At 45.5% G+C, this 20,423-nt stretch overlaps 1 long non-coding RNA gene across 1 annotated transcript; it reads right to left on the bottom strand.

The window, feature by feature from the left end:
* Positions 1–801: 801 nt before the first annotated feature.
* LOC311607422 lies at positions 802–20,352 on the bottom strand. The gene is made up of 4 exons (XR_014782591.1): positions 20,292–20,352; positions 6,846–6,924; positions 2,467–2,621; positions 802–1,840 (listed from the first exon to the last, which is right to left on the bottom strand). It is a non-coding gene; the product is annotated as an uncharacterized lncRNA (long non-coding RNA).
* Positions 20,353–20,423: the final 71 nt, after the last annotated feature.

The following is a 20,423-nucleotide window of genomic DNA, read 5'->3' as shown; positions in this document are numbered from 1 at the left end:
AGATGACTCATGGGCACATACCTCTAATCCCAGCACTCAGGAGGCAGAGGCAGGTGGATCTCTGAGTTTGAGGCCAGTCTGGTTGAGTTCCAGGACAGCCAGGGCTAACAAAAAAAAAAAAAAAAAAAAAAAAAATCTGGTCCCAGAGGATCCAACATTCTCTTTAGGCGTGCATGCAGTGCACTTACATGCATGTGGGTAAAACAGTCATATACATAAAATAAAAAATAAATTCTTTAATAATTTATATTTTCTTTTATGTTCATTGGTGCTTTGCCTGCATGTATGTCTGTGTGAGGGTGTCAAAAACCCTGGAACTGGAGTTAGAGACAGTTGTGAGCTGCCCTGTGGGTGCTGGGAACTGAACCTGGGGCTTCTGGAAGAGCAGCCAGTGCTCTTAACTGCAGAGTCATCTCCTCAGTGCCCATCTCCAATAAAATTTTTTTTGTTTTGTTTGTTTGTTTTTCAAGACAGGGTTTCTCTGTGTAGCCCTGGCTGTCCTGGACTCACTTTGTAGACCAGGCTGGCCTTGAACTCACAACGATCTGCCTGCCTCTGCCTCCGGAGTGCTGGGATTAAAGGCGTGCGCCACCACCACCTGGCCCAATAAGAAATTTTAAAGGAAAATTGAACTAATTGCTGGTAGTCAGCTTGTTCCTGCCCTAATGTAAGGGGAGCTCTCTGCAGATGTCAGGCAGTGGGCTGAAGGTCTCCATAGGAGTGAAAAGCTCCAATGCACGCAGAGCTTCCCGCACACCCTCCAGCTGGGCGTGGCTGTCCTCCCATGCTTTCAGTCTACGGGGCATCCGAGAGAAGCACTCACAACAGTGGTTTTGTTTCAGAGTGGTGTTTATACAACTCACGAAATATGGACTTAATGCTGTCTCAGGATCCCAGAGAGGTGAGGAGAGCAGCAACTGGGATTTTTAAAAGCTGGGACACCGAGGCAAGGAAAGGTTCAGTCACTTGTCACTAGCTCAGAGTTGTGGCACGCACAAACTCATACCTAATCCACTCTTGCACTTCAGTAACTGAACAACATAAAAAAAAAAGAAAAAAGAAAAAAAGATGCTGATGTGCTTTAGGATAGACCCAAACCTTTCATTGCTAGGTTCCTTTTTCAAAAGAAAAACAAAGCAGCTCAGCAGGTAATGGGTCTCCACCTATGTATGCTATGGGTCCTGTGCATCGGACTGCAGGATGGAGCCCATGTGGTAAGCAAAGGACAGCTTTATGGGATGGCGGCAGCGGCTGCCCTGTGCGTATCCTCAGGGAGGCTCCGAGGCTCTGAGGTTGGGCCACAGCCACAAAACCTCCTTCCAGCCCTGTGGCTCCCAGCTATGTTTGCCATGTTCTTATGGTCTGACAGAGCACAAGAGTGACCCGGGAGTGAAGGCTTGGCACAGCCTGGCGTAGATCCTTGAGGTGGGGAGTGAGGCAGAAGATGGAAGAGATTGGACACAGTTCTTGGAACTTGCCCCAAGGCAGAGAGCCAGGGAGCTTTTGCGTAAAGGACCAGAACATGAAGTGCTGGTCTTGCTTCAGTAAACTACAGTCAGTAAGGTGCGGACGGGGGAACTCTGAGGGCTTAGTCAAGGCATCCGTTCATTGATTTAGCAAATAAGTATTGAACACTAGTGCTGATGACATAGCAGGGAACAAATCACAGTTGTTCTGCAGAGTTTGCACACTAGCAGGAAAAGGAAAAGAAAAACATTAGGCACGAAAATAAAATAAGTGGTACGCCAGCTGGAGATACGTGCCGTGGGGAAAAGGGGAGAGTTTGACATGCGTTAGTCTGTTTTCCGTTACTGTAGTGAAATCCTTCGGGCTCAGAAACCTTAAAAAGAAAGAAGGCTTGCTTTACTCATATTTCTGAAGGGCTGACTTCATGGTAGCTGACATCAAAATGGCTGTCACAGGTGTGTGAGGGAGACGTCACAGGGTGAGAGAAGGAGCAAGAGTGTGACTCAAGGTGAGGCTTGCTATTGCTATGGCTACCACTATGCCTATCGCTATGCCTACCACTATGGCTATTGCTATGCCTACCGTTATGGCTATCACTATGGCTATCGCTATGGCTACCACTATGGCTATCGCTATGGCTACCACTATGGTTATCACTATGGCTATCGCTATGGCTACTGTTATGGCTATCGCTATGGCTACTGTTATGGCTATCGCTATGGCTACCACTATGGCTACTGCTATGGCTACCGTTATGGCTATTGCTATGGCTACCACTATGGCTATCGCTATGGCTGAGTCTATGTTGTTGGGGAGGGAACCCAGGGCTTTATGCATGCTTGGCAAATACTCATTCACCTAGCTCCCCTCCCAGCTTTGGCTTACTCTTTCATAAGAACTCAGAGGCCCAAGATAATGACACCAGTCCCTTCCCAGAGCAGCAGCTCCCAATCACCAAACCAAGTCCCACCATGCTACACCCCTTAGGAGTCCCCTCACCTGCCAGCACGGCCTGTCTCCAGGGCCTGAGTCTTTGGGGTAAGCGAAGGCAAGACACGTCCAAATCACAGCGAGGCTGGCGTTAGGATCCTATAAATGCTGCCAGGCAGATGAAGTTTATATACGTCCATTGACAAAGCCGTTTGAATAGAAGCCTGTTGGAAACGAGGGAAGGAGCGGTGGGGTGCTTGGGAGAAAGGAAAGCCTAAGCAGAGAGACCAGCAAGTGACCACTTTACCCCGAGGAGATGCAGGGCGTATTTAAGGAACACAGCTAGGAGGCACAAGGCAGAAAGAAAGAAGAGGTAGGAGAGATTATGGGCCCTGTGGTCCAGCATTAGGCTCAGGTGACCCAGGGCCCACGGGAGGTCTTTAGGCAGGGAAGTGGTAGGTTCTTCCTGGCTGCCATGTTGGAAAACACCTCGAGGTTCTATCATCCGCTGCGACGAGAAGCTATTCCTGGCGGGGATCCTGCATGACTCAGTGACCCTGGTGTTTTCCGAGTCGGTTTGCCTACTTCGCGTGATCAGATCATTTTTAAAAAAGAGCAGTTTGATCCTGTCACGTCACTGATCTTTCCCAACCTCCACGTCATTTCTTAATGGGTTTCACTTGCTCAAAAGAGAAAGTGCAGCCGGGCGTGGTGGCGCACACCTTTAATCCCAGCACTCGGGAGGCGGATGCAGGTGGATCCCTGTGAGTTCGAGGTCAGCCTGGTCTACAATGTGAGTCCAGGACAGCCAAGGCTACACAGAGAAACCCTGTCTAAAAAACAAAAAACCAACAATAACAAAAATATTGGCCACCTCTGCTTCCTACTGTGCTTTGCGTGTCTTCCTTTTTCCCTCCAGCTGTCTCACTAGGCCCCTTTCAGGTCTTCTTAGAATACAGTGTTCCCCTGACCACGGTCCTTCCTGGTTCGCTCTTCCTGGGACTGTGTGTCTTGCCAGTGAATCTCCTTTGATGACCTGGCTGGACTAATCGGCTCCATCTACGCCACCCATCAACCGTGGTCGGTAAAGCAAAGTCATGGCTGAATCCACTGTTTGGAATTATTTGGAGAGACTAAATACAGAAATTCTATTTAGCGTTCTTTTAGGTTATATCAGTGGATTTTGTTTGTTTGTTTTGCTTTTCGAGACAAGGTTTCTCTGTGTAGCCTTGGCTATCCTGGACTCACTTTGTAGACCAGGCTGGCCTCGAACTCACAGCGATCCGCCTGCTTCTGACTCCCAAGTGCTGGGATTAAAGGCGTGTGCCACCATGCCTGGCTAATAAATTATGATTTATAATACTTTTTGTTATTGTGTCTTTTCTTTTTGAGGGAATAGGTGGTACTGGAAAGTGAACCCTGGGCCTTGCATATGCTAGGCAAGTATTCTGCCACTAAGTTATAGCTCCAGCCATTATTTACTTATTTTAAATTTTATTTTATTATTATTATTAGTGTGTGTGTGTGTGTGTGTGTGTGTGTGTGTGTGTGTGTGTGTTTACAGGCACATGTGTAGAAGTTTGAGAACAACTCTCAGGAGTCAGCTCTGTTCTTCCACCACAGGTTCTGGGACTGAGATTCTCAGGCTAGTAATGGCAAGCACTTTTACCTGTTGAGCAAACTGTCTGGTCCAATTTATTTATTTTTGAGAGACAGCTTTGATACTTAGTAGCCCAGGCTGGTCTTGAACTCACGATTCTCCTCCCTCAGCCTCCCAGATGCTGGGGTTATGGGCATACACCAGCACACCTGACTTAGTTCTGACTCATCCTCTCATACCGTTGCATCATGACAGATACATGAGCATTCCCACCCAGCACAAGCTTGCTCCCAGAAGATGTGGAGAAGTGCTAATGCATATTCATAAGTGAATGAGATCAATCTGTGGGGACAATGCGATGGCTCAGTGGGTAAAGGTGCTCCTTACCAAAGTACGCTGAGTTCAGTCTCCAGAACTCACATGATGGAAGGAGAGAACCAACACACACACACACACACACACACACACACACACACACACACACACTCTCACACTCTCACACACACACACACACACACACACTCACACACACACACACACTCACACACACACACACACTCACTCACACACACACATACTCACACACATACACACTCACACACACACACACTCACACACACACACACTCACACACTCACTCACACACACACACACACACATGCACACTCACACACATGCGTATACAGAGTTAATAAATGTACAAACTAGCCAGGTGTGGTGGAGCATACTTTTAATCCCAACACTCAGGAGGCAAAGGGAGGCAGATCTCTGAGTTCGAGGCCAGCCTGGTCTACAGCAAGTTCCAAGACAGCAGGGCTATACAGAGAAACCCTGTCTCCAGAAAACCAATAAATAGGTAAATAAATATATGTATATACAAACTAAACAGAGAAGAAGTAAATCTAAAAAGATTACATGTATATGATTTCATCTATGTGACATGCCAGAAAAGACAAACTAGGGATACATAAAAAAGACGTACGGCTCCCAGGGGTTGGGGGGGAAAAGGAACAGAAACTAGAAAACACAAGCTTTTCAGGTTAGTGAAAAACACCCTGTAAGATACCACAATGGCAGGCATATTCCTCATTTGCTCAGCCCAGTACAATGCACACCTCTGCACGTGAACCCTAATGTACACTGTGGACTCTGAGTGACACTGTGTCAGGGTCAGACATCAGTCATAAAAAATGTACCGCTGTGAAGGGAAAGGCTTTGCTTGACCTTAGTCAAGGTTGAGGATTAATAAGACATTGACAATGGCAGCAGTGGAATTGTATCTTAGGCCTTTTTCTTAATTTTGCTATGAATCTAAAACTGCTTTAAATTGTCATTAGTTGATGTTTCTCTTTGGATATATATAATACTTGTTTACCATTATGGTAATTAACTTTAATTAATCAATTAAATTTAGTGTCTGTTATTTTGTTAATTTGTTGCTATGTTTTAATTTATCTTATTTTTGTTTTGCTTTTTAAATTTTTTATTTTCTTTCCTTCTTTCTTTCTTTCCTTCTTTCTTTCTTTTTTTTGAGACAGGGTTTCTTTTTGTAATCTTGGAACTCACTATGTAGCCAAGGCTGGCCTTGAACTCACAGAGATCCACTTGTCTCTACCTCCCACATGCTGAGATTAAAGGTATGTGCCACCATGCCCAGCAAAGATTGATTTCTTACCGGGGCTGCAGAGATGTCTCAGCAGCTAAGAGGACTGGCTGCTCTTCCAGATGTCCCTGGTTTAGCTCCCAAGATCTACGTGGTGGTGGCTCTTAACTGTGTAGAACTCTAGAACTCCAGTTCCAGGGGATCCAGTGCCCTCTTCTGGCCTCCATGGGGAAGGTACCGGGCACACACAGTGCACACACACACGTGAGTGAGACACGCATACACACACACACACACACACACACACACACACACATTATCTAGTAATTTAACTTATTATTATGTCGTGTGTGTGTGTGTGTGTGAGTGTGTGTGTGAGTGTGTGTGTGTGTGTGAGTGTGTGTGTGTGTGTGTGTGTGTGTGTGTGTGTGTGTGTGGTACGTATCTGTCATGGTGCACAGGTGGACATTCGAGGACATCTTTGTGAAGTCAGTCTACCTTTTTATGGGTTCCTGGGATCAAAGTCAGGCTGTCCAGCTTCTCAGCAAGTGCTTTTACCTGCTGAGCCTTCTTTCTGCCCATTGTGTTGTTTTATTGAATCAGGGCCTCGTAAAGCTCAGGCTGACCCTGAACTCACAAAGTAGATGAAGCTGGCCTTGAACCGTGGACCTTCTCACTTCTATCTCCGGAACACTAGGATTATTGCACGTGTGCACCATCAGGCCTAGCTGTTATCTCTTTAAATTCTGGAATTAGGCTGCTCAGTGTGATGCGGGAGGCCACTCACACACGTGGCTTTAAATATTCATTAGTCGAAATTTTAGTTCTTAAATTTTTGAGCCAGGAGTGGTAGTGCACCGCACGCCTTTAATACCAGCATTTGGAAAGCAGAGGCAGGTGGATCATTGTGAGTTTGAAGTCAGCCTGGTCCACAAAGCAAGCTCTAGGACAGCCAGGGATATTAGGCAGAGAAACCCTGTTTCAAAAAAAAATTTTTTTTTTCATGCATTCCCACCACTGCTGTCCTCATCTTCCATGAAGCTTCCACCAGAGCTAAAAGAAAAGGAGTGTGCTTTGGAGCCTGCTGTGGATATAGAACATTCTTATCCTGCAGAAGTGTTGTGCCTTCCGCGTCTCCCTAGTGTTCTGCTCCTAAGGAGATGCCGATCACAGGATGACAGTGAGCCCGCCAGTCCCCTTTCTGTTAGTGCCTACTGTGTGCCAAGCAGTGTTGCAAGGGTGTACCTGTTGAGAATGTGATGTTCTCTTCCAACCCTTAGAGGATTAAACCACGATCCAGCGCAAGGAGGTCAGTCTATAATCACTGCAAAGAAAAATCACAAATCTGATGGCCATTAACCCAGGTCTCCACACCTAATGCCCCCTTCATTAAAAATAGAAGTCGATTCCAACCCCATCAAACCATACAAAAACTGCTAATAAAAAAACACACACAAATTTTTTTTTAAAAAGCTTTTCAATTGGTGACAGTGGTACACTCCTATAATTTCTAGAACTCGGGAGGCAAATGGAGTAGAAGCGAGAGTTCAAGGACAGGCTGGGCTCCATGAGGCCTCGTCTCAAAAAATAAAATAAAATAAAATAAAATAGACAGTTTTGTCAGTGCTGCCTCAGCACCAACGGCTAGGTTCTGAGCAATGTCTCCTCTAATAGTTTGCGCGTTGGAAATGTGTTTCCTGTTGGCATACTGCCACAGTCTGGCTAGCAACCGATGACATCATTGCCTACCTACCGCTAGGCGTATCCCACCCAGGAGTGTATAAAAGAACAAAGCCACCTCGGCTCTCACTCTTGCTCTCTTACCTCTTTCCTCTCTCTTCCTCTGCCTCTGTCTGTCTGTCTGTCTGTCTGTCTGCGTCTTTCTTTGGGCCGCCCCTTCCCCTTCTCGCCCCATGCTCATATAATAAACTTCTCCATGCCGTATCTGCTGTGGTGTATGTTTCATATTGTACGTTTCATATTACTAGCAGGTACCAGAGAGATGGGCTCTAGTGGTAGTAGATTAGGGCATTTGGGGATATTCCGAGAAAGATTTGTGGGGGACTCTATTAATTCTTGCTATGTTCCAACTTGGGCTTTTCTACCTCTGCGTGTGACTTTTTCTTCTTGCACATAATTCCTGTCACCACAGTGTTATCTGCCACACGGCTTCCATCAGAGCCAAACAGATGTGGAGACCGTGCTCTTGATCCTCCACATCTGACAACCAACTGACTGCTTTTCTTTATAAAGTTACCCGGCCTCAGGTATTTAACTGTAGGAATGAAAAACTCATGAGCTCAATGCCTTTTCAGAGTCTGGAGGGGTTGTACATTCAAGTGTCACAGGATAAAGATAGAAATTTGGAGGAAAAAAAGTCTGAGCATTGTGTTCATTTCTCTAAAGAAAAGAAATTTATTTAAATTTATTCTTTGTTAACTAAACTATAAAATCCTTAATTCATTTCCTTTAAATATTTTTTTAGACTTATTTGTTCATTTATTTCAGTCTTCTTTTTTCTTTTTTTCAATTTTTGTTTTTTATTTTCGTTTTTTGTCCTGGAACTCACTCTGTAGACCAGGTTGGCCTCAAATTCAGAGATCCACCTTCCTCTGCCCCCTGAGTGCTTAAAAGGACCCTCCACCACAGCAAGGCTAATTTTTATTTTCAGTTATGTGCATGTGTGTGTATGTTGTGCATGTGTGTATATGTATGTGTACATGTGTATACATGTGTATGTGTGTGCATGTATGTCTGTATATGAATGTGTGTATGTATACTTGTGTGCATGCATGTGTATGTGTGTATGCTTGTGTGTGTGTTAGTGTGTGTATGTACATGTGTGTGGATATGTGTTAGTAGGTATGTGTAGAGTCTAAAAGAGGGTTGTCAGGGATCCTTGAGCTGGAGTTACAGGCAGCCCAAGTCACCCAATATGGGTGTTCAGAGCAGAACCTAGGTCCTCTACAAGAGCACTGTCTGTCCTCTTAACCACTGAGCCATCTGTTCAGCCTCCCCCAGTTCATTTCCTAAGATCCGGTCTGCTTTGAGCATGCACACAGCAGGTGCAGGTGATCACACAGACATGCCAGATAGGAATGAGACAGGAGATGTTTTTAATTTAGTTGATAAACACCTCCTTACAAGTTAGCTCAGCCTTTGGTATCTGAAAGTACCAAGTGAGATAGAAAAGACTAGAAAATGGAAAAGCAAGTCCCCACGATTCCATATGAGAAGTATGTTGGACGTTAGGAAAGGATGAGGGATCCACGTCTGTCAGGGAGATTAGCAGTTTTCTTTTTCTTTTTCGAGACAGGGTTTCTCTGTGTAGCCTTGGCTGTCCTAGACTCACTTTGTAGACCAGGCTGGCCTCGAACTCACTACGCAGCCACTGCTGGTCTTGAACTCCTGATCCTCCTTGCCTCCACCACCCCAGTACTGAGATTACCAGCTTGAACCACCACACTGATTTTGAAACATTTTAAAACAAAATAGAAGTTAGAACATCTACTGTTACTTCCTGCTTTAGCTTTAAGACAGTGGTGAAAATGCAATACAGTCCTTAGTAGCGATCTTTTCTTCCCTCTGCCTACAGTTTCAGACCTTTAATAGTGCAAACTGCGGTTGGGTGTGGTGGCACACTTACAAGCCCAGCGCATGAGAAGCAGAGGCAGGAGGAGCATCCTAAGCTACATGCTGAGACCTGACTGATGTGGGCCGCTCTCCTTCAAACCACCCTGACATCTATGGGGGATCAGTCCACGATCTAAGGAGCTCAAGGCCTTTACAGCATAATATTTGCCCATAATCTATACACATGCACTCATATCTAGTACTTTAAATCAGTTCTAGATTACTCAAAATATTTGACGTAAAAATTCATTATCAGCTGGGTGTCATGGTGGTGGTGGCAGTGGTGGTGGCACATGCCTTTAATCCCAGCACTCGGGAGACAGAAGCAGGTGGATCTCTGTGAGTTCAAGGCCAGCCTGGTATACAAAGTAAGTCTAGGACAGTCAGGATTGTTACACAGAAATATTCTGTCTCAAAACCCCTAAAAACAACAGTAAATTGGTAAACTGACTCTTTCTTTTTTTGGACGGGGCTTCTCTGTGTAGCCTTGCTGTGTGGACCAGGCTGGCCTCAAACTCACAACAATCTTGCCTCTGCCTCTGGAGTGCTGGGATTAAAGGTGTGTGCCCCTCCTTCCCCCTTTTTCTCTGGTTTTTCAAGACAGAGTTTCTCTGTATAGCCTTGGCTGTCCTAGACTCAATTTGTAGACCAGGCTAGCCTTGAACTCACAGCAATCTGCCTGCCTCTGACTACCCACATCCCCCAGTGCTGGGGTTACAGGCATGTGTCACCACACCCAGATAGCTGGTTCTCTTTTGTTTGGTTGTTTTGTTTTGTTTTTTTGAGACAGGGTTTCTCTGTGTACCTTGGCTTTTGTAGACTCATTCTGTAGACCAGGTTGGCCTTGAACTCACAGAAATCCACCTGCCTCTGCTTCCTGAGTGCTGGGATTACAGGAGTGTGCCACCACCACTCCCAACACAGGGGTGGAAGCTATTGAGCAAATGCAGACAACCGTCTACTGATCCTTTGTAAGGCAAGCTATTGTCAGCATACAGGAAAAATCCTCTCAACACTAACAATCTATCTGCTGAACTTCAATAAACTAAAATATTTCATTTTTTTTTCTCCTACTCAACTTCTTTTGATTTCCCTCCACAATCCCTGTGTCAAAGAGGTAGAAGAAGTCACAGTGCAGTCAGGTGTGGTGGCGCACGCCTTTAATCCTAGCACTTGAGGGGCAGAGGCAGGCGGATCTCTGTGAGTTCGAGTCCAGTCTGGTCTACAAAGCGAGTCCAGGACAGCCAAGGCTACACAGAGAAACCCTGTCTCGAAAAACAAAAACAAACAAAAAACAACAAAAAACAAAAAACCCACAAAACAACAACAACAACAACAAAAACCAAAGTCACAGTCAGAGTCAGGTGCAGTGGCACACACCTGAGAAGATCCCAAGTTCAAGGCCAGCCTGATCTACAGAAAAGAAACCGCACAGCATGTCAAGTGATAGACCCAGACTTAGTACAAGTCAAGGGTGGTTGTAGGATGCTTGGCATGAGGGTGTGTGTTTGGGGACGCGGGTGATGGTAGGATGGTTGGAATGAAATTATCAGGGCTAGAATCTATGGTATCTCTGTTTTGTTTTTCTTTGTTTGTTCGGTTTGGTTTTTTGAGACAGGGTTTCTCTGTGTGGCTCTGCCTGCCATGGAACTTGCTCTGTAGACCAGGCTGGCTTTGAACTCAGAGATCCTCCTGCCTCTGCCTCCCTAGTGCTGGGAGTAAACTTGTGTGCCACCACCACCCGGCTATGTCTTCTACTTTTTAGAGTCCTTCTTTACCCATCATTTCTTCTGTAAAAAAAAAAAAATCAAGGGCTGGAGAGATGGCTCAGAGGTTAAGAGCACTGACCGTTCCACTGTTCTTCCAAAGGTACTGAGTTCAGTTCCCAGCAACCACATGGTGGCTCACAACCATCTATAATGTGATCTGATGCCCTCTTCTGGCCTGCAGGCATGCATGCAGGCAGAGCACTGTATACACAATCAATCAATCAATCAATCAATAAAATCTTTTTTTAAAAAAATCAAATAAACTATTAATCAGAAAGGTAGCTTCAGCTTTGAACACCAACTCTTTATTTTGTTTTGTTTTTGGTTTTTTGGTTTTGTTTTTTTTTTCAGACAGGGTTTCTCTGTGTAGCCTTGGTTCTCCTAGACTCACTTTGTAGACTGGGCTGACCTTGAACTCACAACGATCCACCTGCCTCTGCCTCCTGAGTGCTGGAACTAAAGGCATGTGCCACCATGCCTGGCCTGAGCACCAACTCTTTTTCATCCATAGCATTTGTGTTCAAAGTAAGCAAAACCAAGGAAACCCCCATCCCTTCTTCAAACTTCTATTCTACAAACATAACAAACTAGAAATACCAGACAGACCTGGAGTAATCACTACGCAGCAAGCTGAACCTTTCACCTGAAAGGCCTCTATCTGTGGGCTGTAAACAACAGCAACTGAAATGTGACCATTCAGCTGAGCCACTGCGTTAGAGGGGTGGGTGGCTTTTCCTTCGATGAGTGACCATTTTGTCTTTCCACAGCTATGTCCCACCATCTCCTGCTCTGACCATGAAAATGACCCTGCTGGTAAAGCCCACGCCTTTATCCAGATATAGTTTCTATTTCTGCCTTATAGTATGGAGTGGCCACTATGTCAATACTTTCCCAAGAGCATTTGGGTACAAAATAAAGGCTAAAGATACCGAGAGTGGTAAAACGAGGGGAAAGGGCGCCAGACCCCACTCAGTTCTTCTCACTTACGCCTTTAACCTTAAAGCCTGCTTGAATGAAGGCTGACAAAAACCTGCCATTCAGCCAGGTGTGGTGGCACATGCCTGTAATCCCAGCACTCAGGAGGCAGAGGCAGGCGGATCGCTGTGAGCTCGGGGCCAGCCTGGTATACATAGTGAGTCCAGGACAGCCAAGGCTACGCAGAGAACCCCTGTCTCAAAAAACCAAAGCCAACCAAACAAAAAAACAAAAACAAAAAAACCAAACCAAACAAAAAAACAAAAAACCTGACGTTCAGACGAAGCTGGGCTGCCAAGGAGCACTGCTTTACTCTAGTCTGGAGGGACCCTGAGATGCTGTGGCATTTCATCTAAGTTTTCCAGTTAGCCTCAGGCTGGCAGGAGGAATCCCCTCACAGGACAGGGCACTTGCAGTGACCATCCTGTCCAGCCCATGGTTCAGGTTCTACTAAATCTAAGCCTACACAACGCAGGTTTTAAATCATGGTTTTTGTACCATACATCTCCCGGTCATTATCAAATTAATGCACTGTGTGTGCCTCAAGTGAAGATCTGTGCACACACATGTGCACACATACACACATATGCAAGAGGACAATTTTGGATGTCACCCCTCATAAGCCGTCCACCTTGATTTTTGAGACAGGGTGGTTGTTAGCTGCCTCAGGGCCTCAGGGCCCCTCCTGTGTTTCCTCCCCTGTACTAAGATTATAAACACACCCAAGGCTTGGCGTCCTCACATAGGTTCTGGGGATAAGACGTGTTTGTGCAGCAAGCCCTTTACTAACGGGGCTATCTGCCTCCCCCCACCCCCAGGCCATATTTTACTTTTTGTTGTTGTTGTTGTTTTTCTTGTTTGTTTGTTTGTTTTTAATGCTGAGAACAGTAAGGCCTCGCCTCAAGTCTTCCCTGGAAAACAGAAAAACAAAAGAAAGCAGAAAAAGCGTAAAACACTGCTGGTGGGAACGTAAGGTGGTGTGGGGCTGTGGAAAGCAAATCTTGGTCATTACCATTTGAGGAGCTAGGAACGGAGTTTAGTTGGCTGAGTCTGTCCCGTTGATAGTCTCTTTACTATTGTGAATAATAACACCATCATGAACACGGGTGCACACATACCTCTTCAAGAGCCTGATTTTTAAAAAAAATCCTTAAGATCATATATTAATTCTAATTAAATTTTTTCTGAAGAACGAACATACTGCTTTTCAGAGTAGTGATTTCATCTTACATTCCCACTACACACAAGCATTTCAGCTTCTTCCCATTCTTGGCAATATTTTTGTTATTGTTGTTGTGTTTTTAAGACAGCATTTCTCTGTGTAGCCTTGGCTGTCCTGGACTCACTATGTAGACCAGGCTGGCCTCGAAATCACAGCGATCTGCTTGCCTCTGCCGCCTGAGTGCTGGCATTAAAGGTGTGCGCCATCATGCCCGGTTTGTGCCAATATTTTCTTCTTTGGATTTTTGCTGTAATTTGATTGTGCTTTGAAATAGTAGCCATCCTAGTGAGTATGAGGAAATATCTCATTGTAACTTTTGATCTGTATGATTTCCCAGATTAGTAATGTTGAATATCTTTTAAAGTGTTATTACTGTTGCTGCTGTTGTTGTTATTGGTGGTGTTTGTGTCTGTATGTGTGGGTGTGTGTTTGTGTCTGTGTGTGTGTGTATACTTGTGTGCTTACCTTCTCAGACATTTCTCTGGCCTGTGAACATTTTTTTCTTTTCAAGACAGGGTTTCTCTGTGTCATCTTGGCTGTCCTGGACTCGCTTTGTAGACCAGGCTGGCCTTGAACTCACAGAGATCTGCCTGCCTCTGCCTCCTGAGTGCTGGGACTAAAGGCATGCGCCACCACTGCCCGGCCAAAATCTGTAAATTTAATTTACACCCACAATATTGTTTTGATGTATCATCAATATGAAAATTGCTAGTGATATATTCTACCTTCTTGCATGTGTGTGCACATTTCATTTGGGCCAGACACAGTTCACGGGTTCCGTAGACACACGTGGCCTGTGGCTGCCTGATCAGATAGCTCTGCCCTGTAGTGAGGACAGTAAATACAACACACAGCCTAGATCAGCCCTCCCCAGGTTTGTGATTCCTCTGCTGCCTCCTCAGACCATTCTGTTGGCACGTGGCACCGTGTTTATAACAAGAACAGATCAAAGTGAGGAAAGGTATCCACTGCCAAGTCTCACTGTCCGAATTTAGTCCCCAGGACCATGCTGGGAAGTGACATGACCCCTGCAAGGGGTCTTCTGGCCTTAGCATATACATGATATATTTTGCACATATAAAATTTAAATTTAATATAGAAATTTTTAAAAAGTAAAACATATCAAACTCAGAAAAATTATGAGTTACCCAAGACTATACAGCTAGCAAGTGGCAGACTGACACTAAAATTTACATGCCTGGCTCTGAGGGTCGGATTCTTGCCTTTATAACACAGTCTATATGCAAGTGAAGAACAAGACACATAATTGTTTCAATATTTACTCATTATTTATTTATCAGTGCTAGGGACCAGACCCAGGACATCATATGTATTCACTATGTGTTCTACCATTGAGCTTATCCACAGCCCAGATTGTTTTTAAAATTTATATTATTATGTGTGTGTGTGTGTGTGTGTGTGTGTGTGTGTGTGTGTGTATGTATATGGGCTTGCAAATGTGGCCATGGAGGCCACAAGAGGGTATCAGGTCCCGTGGAGCTGAAGCTATAGGTAGTTGTGAGCCACCCGATGAGGGTGCTGGGAACTGAACAGTGCTTGTTTGTAACCACTGAACCATCGCTCCGGTCCCTAGGGTATGGGATATTTAAATCACCATAATTATCTGAGTGCAGTGACAAGTGCCTGGTAAGACCAGGAGGTACTTAGAGGTGGGAAGATAACGCATCAGAAACCAGTCTAGGGTAACCTAGTGAGGCTTTGCCAGATAGATAGGTAGATAGATAGATAGATAGATAGACAGACAGATGATAGAAATGTAAACCTAACCTACACAAAGAGAAAACTAACGATTATTGGTTTATAGTTCATTTAAAAAATATTTGTTTATTTGCTATTTATTACATATACAGACAGTGTTGTGCCTGCACACCAGAATAGGGCACCAGATCTCATAGATGGTTGTAAGCCACCATGTGGTTGCTGGGAATTGAACTCAGGACCTTTGGAAGAGCAGACAGTGCTCTTAACCGCCCTACAGTCCTTTTTTTTTTTTTCCATCAATAGCCAAGTGTCACATTTGGTAGCCAGGAAGGATCCTGCAGGGCTGAGGGACATGATCATTGCCTCTGGATGATGGGTGAAGAGCGGTTACTATGGCAGCCGCAGCAGCACAGGCCTCCAGGAAAGAACACAGACAGCCCTGCTTGGAGCAAGAAGCAGGCGAGCAGCTCACAGGGCGGAAAGTCTCTCCTTAGCTCCCTCCTAAGGCCTCTCTTTCTTCCACTCTCTCTGCACTCTGAATCTCCAGCTTTTGCGTGGCTGGGGGCCAAGAGCCCCGGGACGGGACGGGAGATTGTCCTTGTCCTGCGCTGTTCAGTTTTGGAAAGCAGCAGTGCCGTGTCAATCTCCCTTAGTCCCAGCAGACCTTGTAACAATGGCCTCCTCAGTGCTGGCATTTGTGTTGGCTCGCCTCAAGGCCACCTCCCTTCCACCTAAGTCCCTTTTTATTGAAGGCAGCTGAATGCTGTCTTATCCGCATTAAGGGTTTTGGGGAGACTCGTGGCTACAATGAGGTTTTTTTGTTTTTTTGTTTTTTGTTTTTTTATCCCATCTGAGCAGAGACGCACAGTTCACTTCCCATGTCCCACCATTACAGTAGCTTTCAACTTTGAAGTTCACGGTTAACTTAATTTTCTTTTTAAAGTATTTTTATGTGAGTGGGTATTTTCCTTGCTGTGTCTGGAGCCCGAGAGAGGCAGAAGAGGGTGTCAGAGCTCCTAGAACCGAAATTGCAGATGGTTGTGAGCCTCCAGGTTGTGAGCCGCTGTTGGGTTCTGGGAGTTGGACCTGAGTGCTCTGCAAGAGCGACCTGCGCGCTAAGCTATCTTTCCAGCCCCATAGTTAACTTTCCGTCAGCAGACTATTACAAGAAAGGCAGATTAGAGCAGTGCACGGCAGTGACGCACAAGCTGCATCTTACAGAAGTCCAGTGCAACTAATCACCAACCGGAAGAGGACTACTCACAGGTCTCTAGTTAGAGACAGCTGTAATTGTGCCTATAGCGCCCCTTGCTGGCCAGTGTAAAGAGTGACACAGGAAAACAAAAATACCCTCTTCCTACTCCTACAATATGTACCTTCAGGTCCAAATAATCCAAGGTCAGAAAAACAAACAAAGAAGAACCAGGGGCTAGAGGCATACATAGTCAGCGGTAGAGCACTTGCCCATCATGTGCAAAGCCCTGAGATCAATTTTCAGCACTGAAGGAGGAAAAAAAAAAAAAAAAGCAGGACGTGGTGGAGCACACCTTTAACTCCAGCACTCAGAGGCAGAGGCAGGTGGATCTCTGTGAGTTCAAGGTCAGCCTGGTCTACAGAGTTAATTCCAGTTTAGCCAGGGCTGCACATAGAAACCCTGTCTCAAAAAACCAAAACCAAAAAGAAAGGAAGGAAGGAAGGAAAAACGGAAGGAAGCAGTTTGATGGCTTTTGTCTTCTGTTTGAGCAGGGGAAGTCGGCTACTCCACAGGAAATAGAATGACATCATCATCAGGATGATGAACCCCTCCCTGTCATGAAAACGGCGGCGCCATTCACCTTCATTTCCTTTGTGAGAAAGGGCAGAGCTATACTTGCAAGATTTATCAGCACCGCCCTGAGGAGCCTCGATCTGTCAAGTCTGCGGCACCCAGCTAATCCCAGAGTAGCAAGCGGAAAACGAATTCTATTTGTAGAGTCTGGCGTTAACTGTGATAAACTTCACATGCGAGAATGCTATCAATTCAGTCATCTCACTGAGATGACAGTTTTATTTCAGAAAGAAAATGCCTACTTGCAGGCACTAAAACACTGATAGTACAGTCAAGTCATTAAATCCGATGGGAAAGTGACCCGTGGAGGATGGGCTGGCGCTACACGGGTTTCTGACAGAATGCTCATGAGAATATTAGGGGAGGTGGAAGTAGGCATCTGCCAAAAAAACTCATTGTTATTTGAAATTAAAAGTAAGAGTCCCCATGCCTTGGAGACTGGTCCTTTAATAGCGAGTTTGTGCCTCCTTGAGATTCTGCCATCATTAATACCCATCACTAGGTCAGTGTGCAACTGAATCTCATAAACAAACTCGTATAATAGAGGAACGATTTTCTCCCAGCAGTTGGTTAAAAGACTCTGAGAAAGCAAGCTTATTTGACGGCCATTTCGACTTTTCCCACTGACTCTATGAAGCTCCCGTGCACTTAGCACTTTTATGCTTTTATGACATTTATCAACTAATATCCACAGCAATTACATTTGCTATTGATGTTTTGGAGTGACCATTTATTGCCGATCAGTTTCTAATACAGAGCAGAAGATTACTAAGAGATCATTCACATTAAAATGTTAAAAACAAAGCCACGGGTGTGGTGGTGCATGCCTTTAATCCCAGCACTCAGGAGGCAGAGGCAGGTGGATCGCTGTGAGTTCGAGGCCAGCCTGGTCTACAAAGGGAGTCTAGGACAGCCAAGGCTACACAGAGAGACCCTATCTAGAAAAATAAACAAACAAGTTAAAAACATGCCTGCCCCTACTTCGTTTCATTTATCCTGCATGGCTAATGAGGACTCTAAGTCCTTCTGATGACACTGGCCATCTCGATCCTCAAAGGATGATACCTAAAATAAAAATAATAGAATGGCACTTGGTCACCAGAGCAAGCTGGGACATGGTATGAGGTGGAGGGGCCTTGGGAGGGGCCTTTCAGCTTCTGAAAGGACTGGTGCCAAGGTGGGAGGTCAAACTGAAAACAAGGAAACCAGGTAATGGTCTCGTGGGGGAGGGGGGGGAGAAGAGAGAGATGAAAAGTAAGACTAAAAGTGTATGATGCCAGGAAACTGGGTGAAGGGAGGGCGGCTCCCTCGTCTTCCCTTCACTGTATCCTTGAGTTCCGCCTATTTCTCATTTTAGCTCTGTGGGACAGTACTGCGGCATTCTCTCATACCCCTTCCTCCCTCCCAGGTGACTGCCAGGCAAAAGACCCAAACCATCTATGTAGATAGGTCGTTTTAAGTCGATAGAGATGCGGTACAATAGATACTGATTCAGAATTTTAGAGTCGCCGAGACAGGAAAATGTTTTCTTCAAGGTCGCCAAATACAAACAGCCAAAACACTATGAAAGTAACAGGAATATGATTCTTGATTGTCCTGTGGTCCTTCTTGCTGTATGTAGTTTATTTTATATATGTGTAATAATGTAAATGTATATGTAAAAAAAAAGAAGTAAATAATAAAAAAAAAAGAAAGAAAAAAGATCCAAACCAAATACCAGCACCACCACCACCAATAAATAAAATGAAATTAAAAAAAAAAAAATGGCTCTGCATGCTGAAGCAGAGAGTCTTTCAAGTCACAAATCAACTTGGGTTACATAGCAAGACCTTGCCAAAAAACAACAACAACAACAAAAGGTCTGAACCAAATCACTTGACCATTTCTCTGCTGGTTCCCGGTTTGCAGAGCTCAGGAAAATACAACATTGTTTTCTCCACCAACCCATGGGCTCCAGTTTTAACTGGTCCCTCAAAACAGCGTAGCTGAAATTTAGGTTTCCACTGAAGTCTTCAAGTTACCAGAAATTCCCTTATTACTAAGAATTTCAAAAGAGATTTCATCTCTGCCCTACTGAACCCCCACCTCCCTTCGGCCTTGAACCTGTTTCATCACATCTTCCTCTCCCGGCTCCCGCGGCACAATGGCCCCATGCTCCTCCTCTTTCCTCTTGCTGCACCTCAGGCTCTTTTCTTACATATCTTTCTTTCTTTTTGTTTCGTTTTTTTCAATACAGGGTTTCTCTGTGTAGCCATGGCTGTCCTGGACTCGCTTTGTAGACCAGGCTGGCCTCGAACTCACAGCGATCTGCCTGCCTCTGCCTCCCGAGTGATGGGATTAAAGGTGTGAGCCACCACGCCCGGCCTTACATCTGTTTCTAGCCTAACGCTCTTCCTCATGGTCCTGCCCTTCGATGCCTTCTCTTCTCATTCTGTGCTCCCACAACTATGGCTCCAATGTCCCTTCACTCCGCGATCAGCCTCCTGTCCCTGTGCCACCATCTAAACCAACTTCAGAGGAGGAACGTTTCATTTAGGCTCTGGGATTCATAGGGTCACGGCCTCTTGGCCTGAGATGGTCCAGTGTCTCATAATGAAAACGCACAGAGATGGAGGCTGGTGTGCCTCAAGGCAGCTGGAAAGCAAAGGAAACAAAAGCAAAGCAAATGGGCCAAGATCTCAGGTCTCAATATCTTTTAGGGGGTGCCCCGAGTATGCAACCTAGCTCCCTTCAACTAAGTCCAACTTTTATTTTGTTTTTCCAAACAGGGTTTCTCTGTGTAGTCTTAGCTGTCCAGGGTTCACTTTGTAGACCAGGCTGGCCTCAAACTCACAGAGATCCCCCTGCCTCTGCCTTCCAGAGTGCTGGGATTATAGGTGTGCACCAGTGCACTTGGCTTAAGTCCAACTTCTAAAAAGTTCTGTCACCTCTCAATACCACTGCAGGCTCATCACTATGCTCTGTTTGTTTGTTTTTGAGACAGGGTCTCTCTACTTAACCCTGGCTGCCCTCGACCCACTTTGTAGACCAGGCTGGTTTTGAACTCACAGAGATCTGCCTGGCTCTGCCTCCCGAATGCTGGGATCAAAGCCGTGCTCCATCACGCCTGACAGTGACCACACTCTCACCACATGGGCTTTGGGGAACATTTCAACAGTGACTCATTTGTCTACGGCGCCATGTTAACCTACTCATCGGCTCCTTGCCATATCCAATTAGACATTTCCAGAAGCATCATAAGCCTAATATGTTTACAGCTGAAATCTCCTAAGATAATGAATGTAGCTCCTGGCAGAAACGTGTAAGAACCCTTGGCTCCTCTCTGATGTCACACTCCAGCTGTTCTTTCTGGGTCCTGCGGATTCAGTCCTTGACACATCTGTTCCCTGGTCTACCTACTCCAGTGCCACCGCCCTGATGAAGGCACCCAGTGTCCCCAACATCGCCCTCTCTGCCTGCTAACTGGTTTCCTGCCCCTAGACTCACTTCACTCTAATCTAGTCTCTGCTCTGCAGAAAGTCAAACCAGATCATGTCACTTGCCTCCCAGAGTCCTCTTGACAGCGCCTAAGGTCAAATGTGTGCTCCCCATCTCGCTTCTTCCTGCTTCTGACACTGTTCCCCCTGATCACCTCCCCCGCCCTGCCCCTCCCCACCCCGCCCCTCCTCTCCTCA

This window comes from Acomys minous (genome assembly GCF_964271855.1).
Source record: "Acomys minous genome assembly, chromosome: 10".
NCBI lineage: Eukaryota > Metazoa > Chordata > Mammalia > Rodentia > Muridae > Acomys > Acomys minous.
Note: the sequence above shows the minus strand (reverse complement) of the source record. Positions and strands in the feature narration are given on the sequence as shown.